Consider the following 9,857-nt stretch of genomic DNA (forward strand, 5'->3'; position numbering starts at 1 on the left):
TGCTTTCAGCCAGACCAATACCATTTACCAAGCAAAATAATAACTTTTCTTACATATATACTACGCCTTCCTTCACAAGACTCCAATGCCCTAGCAAAAGCATTTACATACTCTGGTCAAATGGCTATTCCGATCTCCTGAATTATATTTAGACTTGTAACTGAAGTCTTTTACCCAATACATTGCTTTATCTTTCTTGCTCTGTTTTCCAGATACAGATAAATTTCTTTCCTCATTTTTTACAGCTGGTTGCCTAAATTTCAGTCCTGCTCACAGATAGGGATGACAAATCCTGACTGTCTATATTTTCTTCTCTCGCTCTTATGGCTTTTAGTTTTTAAGGACTGATAAGTGTCTCTGTTATCTGTGTGTGTAAATCCAGAGATAACTGTGCCCTTTAGATCAAGCAGGAGCTCCATGGAAGTGGAGGAGAATGGAGACATGAGGACAGGTGAAAACTTGAGATGAGAAAACTCATTTAGGTAAGGCCACATGGGGAGTCCCGCAGAAAAAATGCTGCGGGAAAAACCGCGGCAGCAACGCATTGCAGTTCTTCCCGCAGCACTTTAGACAGAAAGTTTGTCGAAGTTTCCTCTGCGGACTTTCTGTTTCAATTATACTTATGGGGAAGCCGCCGGCGTTTCCTTAGGTATAATTGACATGCTGCGATTTCAAAAACTGTGCTGGTTTTGGAAATCCCATCCATTTTGCCATGATTGTAAAATGTTGTGGCATTTGCGCCATGTGGGGCCCCGGCTTAAAGGCAGAGATGCTTGCTGGTCCCTGGTCTCCTTCAAACTAGCTGACTATGAGGGCGTCATAAGTGCTACTACTCAGTATGGCAGAGAATCCTAATGGGACATTAGAAGATATTAGTGGTTTCCATAATGTAATTATGCAATTTGCAATTGACAAAGTACATTTGGGTGTACGTGGGGGGGACATTAAGAAGAGGTTGTTGCAATTGGAAACTAAGTGGATAACAATGTTGCAAACTGTATCACCTAAGGGATTAAATGATAAGGTGGGCTTTGGATGCTTCCTTTAATATAGGTTATTCATTCTCTGGCTTTTATTGTTTTTGAATGATTTATGTGATGTTTTGTATTGTACCTTTTGGGGACAGGGGCCTTTTATTGGGGTCTGTTTGGAGCTTATTTTGACGCAGTAAAGTGTACATATTATGTTTTTTTTCTCATGTAAATAAATAAAACATTGTTTTCAGTGTTTTTGCCATGAGACGGAAGGGATCACATATGTGGAGAGTTGCAGCCATCGTTCTCTACCATCGGAGCCTTCTACATATGGACTCCATATTTGTAGATTTGCAATAAAAAGAATGATTTTTTTTTTTTTTAATTTTTCCAAAAAATTTTATTTTTTTTTTAAATATTTTATTAACCTATACAGACATAATTTTATTTTTTGAACACTTTCACTATTTATTATATTGTCACTTATTTGATTCACTTTATTGCCATCGTCCTATTTAATTTCATTGGCATCTTCAATTCACGTTTTCACATTTGTTTTATTCGAGTGTATATATTCACTTGACTTTTCACATTTTTTTTCTTGCACCTTTATCACATTTATCTTGAAAAAAACTTTGCTGGGTTACCTCTTTTTATCTTACATGTAGTATTGTAACAATACTTCATATCTTTTTGAAAACCTTTTGTGTATATTAACATCATTCATAGTTCACTCTTTTTTTTTTTTTTTTCTCCTCTGGTGGCTATACACAGGCGTATATAAGACATTGCTCTCGGTTTATATGTGCGGTGACTGTGGTTTTCCCTTCTATACACGCTGTATGTGTGTCTCCTTTAGACACTTCTACTGTTTTGATTAGCTCAAGCATTGTCATGTGATGCTCTCGCACCATTGTGATGCTGGAGCCGCACCTGAATGAATTAATGGCGCCATTAATTACTATTGTGTACCCTATAAAAGCTTCCCCTCCTGCCTCCACTCTGTAGCCCCCTGAAGAAGCAGGGGTGAAATGGTCCGTCGGGGCTCAGAGTGGAGGTCGCAGCTGGTGAGCAGTGGTTTATATATATATGCTTCACATTTTGTCCTATGTAGGTTGGCTTATGTAATACTGGCATGTGTGTGTAACTTTACATTGGTTCTGTTACCTGATATGCTTTTACTATATAGTGGTGATGTGGGTATGATCTTTGCAATGCTACAGATATATTTTTTCAATTAAGTGCCCTAATCTTGTGATATTGTGGGCAATAGGAGCCTATTTCCATTTATATATACAAAATACTGGGCCTCTCTATACACACATTTATTGCGGCTGTTCTCATCCCCTACACCACTAGCAGATTATACACCTGCTGGAGCTGCTCAGTCCAGTGCGACCTCCACTCTTGTTGTGTGTTTTTAAATGTTTTTATGTGTTTGTTTTCCTGATACCAATATTTTTTACAATTAAAAACATTTTTGTAACAATAAATTTAGATTTAAAATCAAAAGAATTTTTTGTGTTATTTATACATTGATACTTAGTTGGTGTTTCCATAATGTAAATTCTCACAATTTCTATCAACAGTATCAACTTTTGTGACACAATCCTGTAAGCCAGACTGCAAAAGGGGTGGGATTATTCTATTTATTTATTTTTTTTAGTATAATAGGAATTTGAATCCTCCAAACTGTTCTGTCCTCTGCTTAACATAGTGCCCCCAAAGAGTAGAAGAAATTACTGGTTTATCCATATAATGCACAGACATACCCAGAGACTCCCAGACAAAGATACTTTTCACTATAACTAATAGATGAGGGTCTAGAATCTGACACTGCTCACCCTCCACTACTAACTCAGCATTAACCAATAGCATATTTGACCTGGGGTTTCCTAATCGGGGCAGACTCTTTAAACATAGTACAAAGAATTAAAGGGTTCTTTTTGGGATTTTCATTTAGGTGAGCTATCATTTGCATAGATCATCAATATTAGATCAGTTGGGGTTCAACACCCAGCGACCCCATTGATCAGCTTATAAAGGAAGCTGTTGGTGCTAGAACTATACAGAGGATGGAGTTAAATGCAGATGGCTCCGTCCACTGTATAGTTAACTGAATGGGAGGTGAGCTGCAACAAGCAGGGACAGCTACTACATAGTGGACAGAGTCATCTGCTCCTGCACTGTTCACTGTATGGGTTCTGGCATTGGTGGCTCATCTTATCAGCTGATTTGTGGAGACAAACTGATCAGCTATCAATGATCTATCCTAAGGATAGCTTATCAATATAAAAACCTATTAAATAATTTGATATCACATGTAGCTGACATATCTAAAAGTTTCTTTACTTAATCTTCTTTACCAGAATCAGATATACAGTAACAAGCAAAAAAAAGAACAAATAAGCTGCATATTATAGATATATAAGTGGTTTACTTATCTCTCGCAAACCTTACCCGGTTGACCGGGTAGCATGCACTTAATGTGGTTACATGTTAGTGCTGTACTTTACATATAACAACACATGACAGAGTAATAACTTGGGTTTATTGTTGTGCTGTTGTCTCCCTTTTTAATAATGCACTAGATATTGTATGTAAATATAAATGCATCAAAAGAGTATTAAAAAATAAGAAAAAAAAAAGAATAAGATGGTCCTAAGAGAATTCATTATACTGTACATGTCTCTATCAATACATTAATCTAGGCATAAGGTAATGCTGCTGTATAGTAACATTGGGATTAAAGGCAACTCATAATAGGGGCATCTGTAGGATTTTGATAAATGTAGCAAATAGACCATAATGATACATTAAAATGTACAGAAACTGTCATATTTATATTTGTTCTATGTACACTTCAAACACTCCACCAGGACATTTTGAGTTAATAGATAGGAGTCCCCCGTTTGGCATCTCCATCAATAAACCAAAGTGGAGATTGCCTCCAAGGAGTGCCTGGAGGTCCCAGCATGTGTGTGCATTACATGGACTATTCATTTATTTCAATGGGCATCATGTAATGCTTCATTTCCCCTGTGGAAGCACTGCAGGGGAGTTAACTACTTGTTGTCAGGTTCCCTTGCTGCTTATATTTCAAGTTTCTCTTAGAAAATCCATAGAATCTGTGATATGAGAAGGGTGTACCTAAACATTCACATCATACACCTAAATACAACCACATACAGCACTTACAATACCTTATTGAGATACTTTATTAGGATATATAGACATCATAACAACCCATTTCTAATAGAGAGAGAGGAGTGATACTACCATGCAGTAATCCAGATGGAGTGTGTGGAAGACGGGAGTTACAGCAAGCAACATGGAGGTTACAGTCATCTGTCATCGTGTACAATGTGGCAGTGACATTCACTATTAATCCCACAAACTCCCAGGTCTGACACAGCAATTGGGGGCTTGCACTAGGTATGATGATGGTGGTTGCTCTCCTGGGGTACACTCCTGGGTATTGGAAGGCGGGGTGCCTTTCAGGCATGAACACGGTCTCTTTGTTTTCCACCATATTAGCATAGATCAGTTCCCTTACATCTCTATCAATCTACCGGTAATTTATAACCATGAGGTCCCTTAGCTTAGGCATTTATCCACAGCCTAATAGACAATAGAAAGCTGCTGCTAAGGTGAACTGTCCCCCAGACATACTGGGCCCCTGTACAGCTGAACAGGTTTCACCAATGGCATGTCCACCCCAGCACCCTTGATGTTGTGGTGCAGAAGTATAGGCATGTGACTCTAGTAAAGCAGGACAATAATTCACAATTTGTCGTTACATTATAGAAAGTGAAGAATTTTCAAAATGGAGGAACAAAATTTTATGTTTCTCAACAATGGGCTGGCTTTAAGGGGTTGTACTTGCTATAAAAGTTATCCCATAGTGTAAGGGATAACTTCATGATCCGTGGGGGTCCAACCGCTCAGACCCCAACCGATCCAAAGAACAGGGGTATAGTTTCCCTGCAGGTCCAACATTCACCCTGCCTTTACATTCATTCTTTCTGGGAGCGCTAGAGATAGCCGAACACTGTACTGTATTGTGAAAAGACATGTCCTGCTCTAACTTCAGGCAGGTTCCACCCAAATCTATCAAATACTATATAAATTTGGTATCCCTGTAACCATAATGACCCGCAGAATATAGACCACATGTGATCTTGGTTGCACAGTGGACACCATAAATTTAAAACCCATAAGAAAACGGAGCAAATCCATTTTTTTCAAAATACCCCTCCATTCTAAATTTTTTGCAGCTTCCCAGTACATTGCATAGAATATCAAACGGTACCAAGTAAATTGAGAGATTTTTTTAAAAAAATTGTTCTTTTTGAATATGGGGAGTAAAAAAACAAACTAAAAAAAAAAATGGCTGCATCCAAAAAGGGTTAAAACTGCAGATGCTCAGACTATATAATGGCTTATACAAAGGAATACTAGGCAAAAAAAAATGACATATATACAGTGTGCAGAAAAATCCATACAATTGTATAAGTAACCCAGTCATATAAAAAAAAAAAAAAAAACTTCACCAGGGAGTAAAGAGAAGGCAGGAAGCTGAGTACACAGGTTTCTATGTTACGGGATTAGTTTAACTCTCCAACTGAAATCAATTTTCAAGAAATTAATGTAGAATTCACTAGAAGCCGTCACAATGCCGGAGAGATTGCATCGCTTTATTACATATAATTGAGCCATATTCATTTCCATAATAGAACTTGGGAAGAAGATTCGATTTCTTGCAGGACACATTTGGCTATTTATCTTGTGAAATGCAGGAGATTTCTTCTTTAATATACAGCACCATAATACCACATCTCGTAGTCATGCATTTTGATGGGATGTGAATTTCCATAGATTCTTAGGGTAAACATTGTTTTCGTCTCTGTAATTTGGGACTGGCCTTTATCCAGGGTCAGGTATAGCATATTAAATGATATTCTATTTCCTGAATGGAATTTTGATCCTGGGGTGGCAGCTGCTTATATTTGCCACTCTGATGTAGATTAAAGATTGAGATGAATTATCGTAGGAAATATTTTTTTTAACCCCTCCAGGGCAAAGTAATTTCTGGCCTTAAAGCATACCTACAGTTATAAATAACTGTTCAGAAATTAATAGTACTGGTGAATATAAGAAACTTTGAAATATATATCATAATCTATTTCCTTCACCACTTTTTATTTGTTCTCCTGCTCTTTATCGTCAATCTGACTGTTAGTTTGTCTGCCAGTTGGTTAATTGATTTATTGCTGTATTCTGTGCACTAGTAGCCTCTTATCTACAAACCTCGCAGTGTTAAAAGCATACAGAGTAGCAGAGTCTAACAATAGCAATAGTTATTTTTTCTATTCCCTCTTCATAGAATATGTAAAAAGTACGTGAAAAGTGAAGAAAAATCTGATTTCTTATGTATGAAGTTTCCCGTCCCATACTACACTGCTCATAAAAGGGAACACTCAAATAACACATCTTAGATCTGAATGAAATATTCTCATTGAATACTGTGTTCTGTACAAAGTTGAATGTGATGAGAACAAAATCACACAAAACTCATCAATAGAAACCAAATGTATTAACCACTGGAGGCCTGGATTTGGATTCACCCCCAAAATTAAAGTGGAAAAACACACTACAGGTTATTCCAACTTTGATGTAATGTCCTTAAAACATAAAATGAGGCTCAAAAGTGTGTGTGGCCTCCCTTTGCCTGTATGACCTCCCTACAACGCCTGGGCATGCTCCTGATGAGGTTGCAGATGGTCTCATGAGGGATCTCCTCCCAAACCTTGACTAAAGTGTCTGCCAACTCCTGGACAGTCTGTGGTGCAATGTGACGTTGGTGGATGAAGCGAGACATGATGTCCCAGATGTGCTCAATCGGATTCAGGTCTGGAGAACGGACGGGCCAGTCCGTAGCTTCAATGCCATGTGCACAGTAGATCTATGATATGATAGACACAGGGAGATGCAGCCCCTGCTCTGCATAGATCACTACTTAGAAGACGACAAAGGACCTTGTAGTGACGTCATCACAGTGACAAGCCAATCACAGAGCAATAGTGATGTCATCACAGGTCTTGTTCCACTAGCAGGGAAGAGACAGTTGGAGGCAGTGAACCGAAAGCAGGAGGAGGGACTTACAGTGGGGCAAAAAAGTATTTAGTCAGTCACCAATAGTGCAAGTTCCACCACTTAAAAAGATGAGAGGCGTCTGTAATTTACATCATAGGTAGACCTCAACTATGAGAGACAAAATGAGAAAACAAATCCAGAAAATCACATTGTCTGATTTTGTAAGAATTTATTTTCAAATTATGATGGAAAATAAGTATTTGGTCACCTACAAACAATCAAGATTTCTGGCTCTCACAGACCTGTAACTTCTTCTTTAAGAGTCTCCTCTTTCCTCCACTCATTACCTGTAGTAATGGCACCTGTTTAAACTTGTTATCAGTATAAAAAGACACCTGTGCACACCCTCAAACAGTCAGACTCCAAACTCCACTATGGTGAAGACCAAAGAGCTGTCAAAGGACACCAGAAACAAAATTATAGCCCTGCACCAGGCTGGGAAGACTGAATCTGCAATAGGCAACCAGCTTGGATTGAAGAAATCAACTGTGGGAGCAATAATTAGAAGACCACTGATAATCTCCCTTGATCTGGGGCTCCATGCAAAATCTCACCCCGTGGGGTCAAAATGATCACAAGAACGGTGAGCAAAAATCCCAGAACCACGCGGGGGGGCCTAGTGAATGAACTGCAGAGAGCTGGGACCAATGTAACAAAGCCTACCATCAGTAACACACTACGCCGCCAGGGACTCAGATCCTGCAGTGCCAGACGTGTCCCACTGCTTAAGCCAGTACATGTCCGGGCCCGTCTGAAGTTTGCTAGAGAGCATTTGCATGATCCAGAAGAGTATTGGGAGAATGTCCTATGGTCTGATGAAACCAAACTGCAACTGTTTGGTAGAAACACAACTTTTCGTGTTTGGAGGAAAAAGAATACTGAGTTGCATCCATCAAACACCATACCTACTGTAAAGCATGGGGGTGGAAACATCATGCTTTGGGGCTGTTTCTCTGCAAAGGGGCCAGGACGACTGATCCGGATACATGAAAGAATGAATGGGGCCATGTATCGTGAGATTTTGAGTGCAAACCTCCTTCCATCAGCAAGGGCATTGAAGATGAAACGTGGCTGGGTCTTTCAACATGACAATGATCCAAAGCACACCGCCAGGGCAACGAAGGAGTGGCTTTGTAAGAAGCATTTCAAGGTCCTGGAGTGGCCTAGCCAGTCTCCAGATCTCAACTCTATAGAAAACCTTTGGAGGGAGTTGAAAGTCCGTGTTGCCAAGCGACAGCCCCAAAACATCACTGCTCTAGAGGAGATCTGCATGGAGGAATGGGCCAACATACCAACAACAGTGTGTGCCAACCTTGTGAAGACTTACAGAAAACGTTTGACCTCTGTCATTGCCAACAAAGGATATATAACAAAGTATTGAGATGAAATTTTGTTACTGACCAAATACTTATTTTCCACCATAATTTGCAAATAAATTCTTACAAAATCAGGCAATGTGATTTTCAGGATTTGTTTTCTCATTTTGTCTCTCATAGTTGAGGTCTACCTATGATGTAAATTACAGACGCCTCATCTTTTTAAGTGGTGGAACTTGCACTATTGGTGACTGACTAAATACTTTTTTGCCCCACTGTACATAGAAGAACCACAGAGAAGAACGTGAACAGACTATGACGTGATGGGTGCACGGGAACACCCACAGTGCATGGAAGAGCTTATTTACATATACGTTTAAAAGGTAATTCATTAAAACGGGGGGGGGGTCTTTTAACAAACAATAAGCAGGACTTGAATAGCCTTTTTAAAGGCTATTCAAGCATATGTTTATCTAAAATAGCAAAAATCCATTGATAGAGCCCCTTTAAGTATGTTACAGATTCTCAGATATATGTTATTGATGCTAACCTATAATCCTGGCAGGGTATGAATATGAAATCAACACAGAACTTATTTCTATTCTTGCTTAATTTGATGCTTGTACACACCTTCAGGCACTTACAATCCATGTCACCACAGAAATCAGGCACACAAGGCATTTATAAAATATATAGGGAATATTCTCTTCCAAGTCATTCCGTAATGCTCGCAGTGGTTCTTCACCCTGCATAATAGAGAACTGAGAAATCCAGGGGCAAACACTGACAAGCCAAGGGCCCCTGTGTAAGAAGCATCCCCAACAACAAAGATACTGAAATATAAAATAATTTCCATACTGGACACACAATGCTTATATCCTACTCACACATGATGTGCAAACAATTGTTCACCTCCTGCACAACTTCAGGGTAATTTACTATACAATATGTACGCCAGGTGCAGAAATGGTGGATGCCTCAGGCTGTCAGATTTCCTATTAGTAACGCCAGAAAATTGGTATGAGTTGTAGCTGAATCCTATGCCAATCCCTGGCTGGTGTAGACTTCGATTCACACAGGGCCTACCAAGATGCATCAGACTTATTAAGAGGCCATTCTCTTAATAATTCTGGGATACTTTGCATCAGGGAAAAATGTATTAATATACACACATATATATCACACATATTAAACGCATACAGTATACATCTTTTGTATTTAACATGGATACAGCACAAATATATTACATGAATACAACACGAGTCACTCATGAATTAGAAGTATACTACACATGATTCTTATATATTACATTAGCACATCAGTTACATATTAGCACATCAGTTACATATTAGCACATCAGTCACATCAGCCTACAGCACACATCACTCATATTACATGCATATAGCACATG

Source organism: Leptodactylus fuscus, chromosome 6 (assembly GCF_031893055.1).
Source record: "Leptodactylus fuscus isolate aLepFus1 chromosome 6, aLepFus1.hap2, whole genome shotgun sequence".
In the NCBI taxonomy this organism is placed as follows: domain Eukaryota; kingdom Metazoa; phylum Chordata; class Amphibia; order Anura; family Leptodactylidae; genus Leptodactylus; species Leptodactylus fuscus.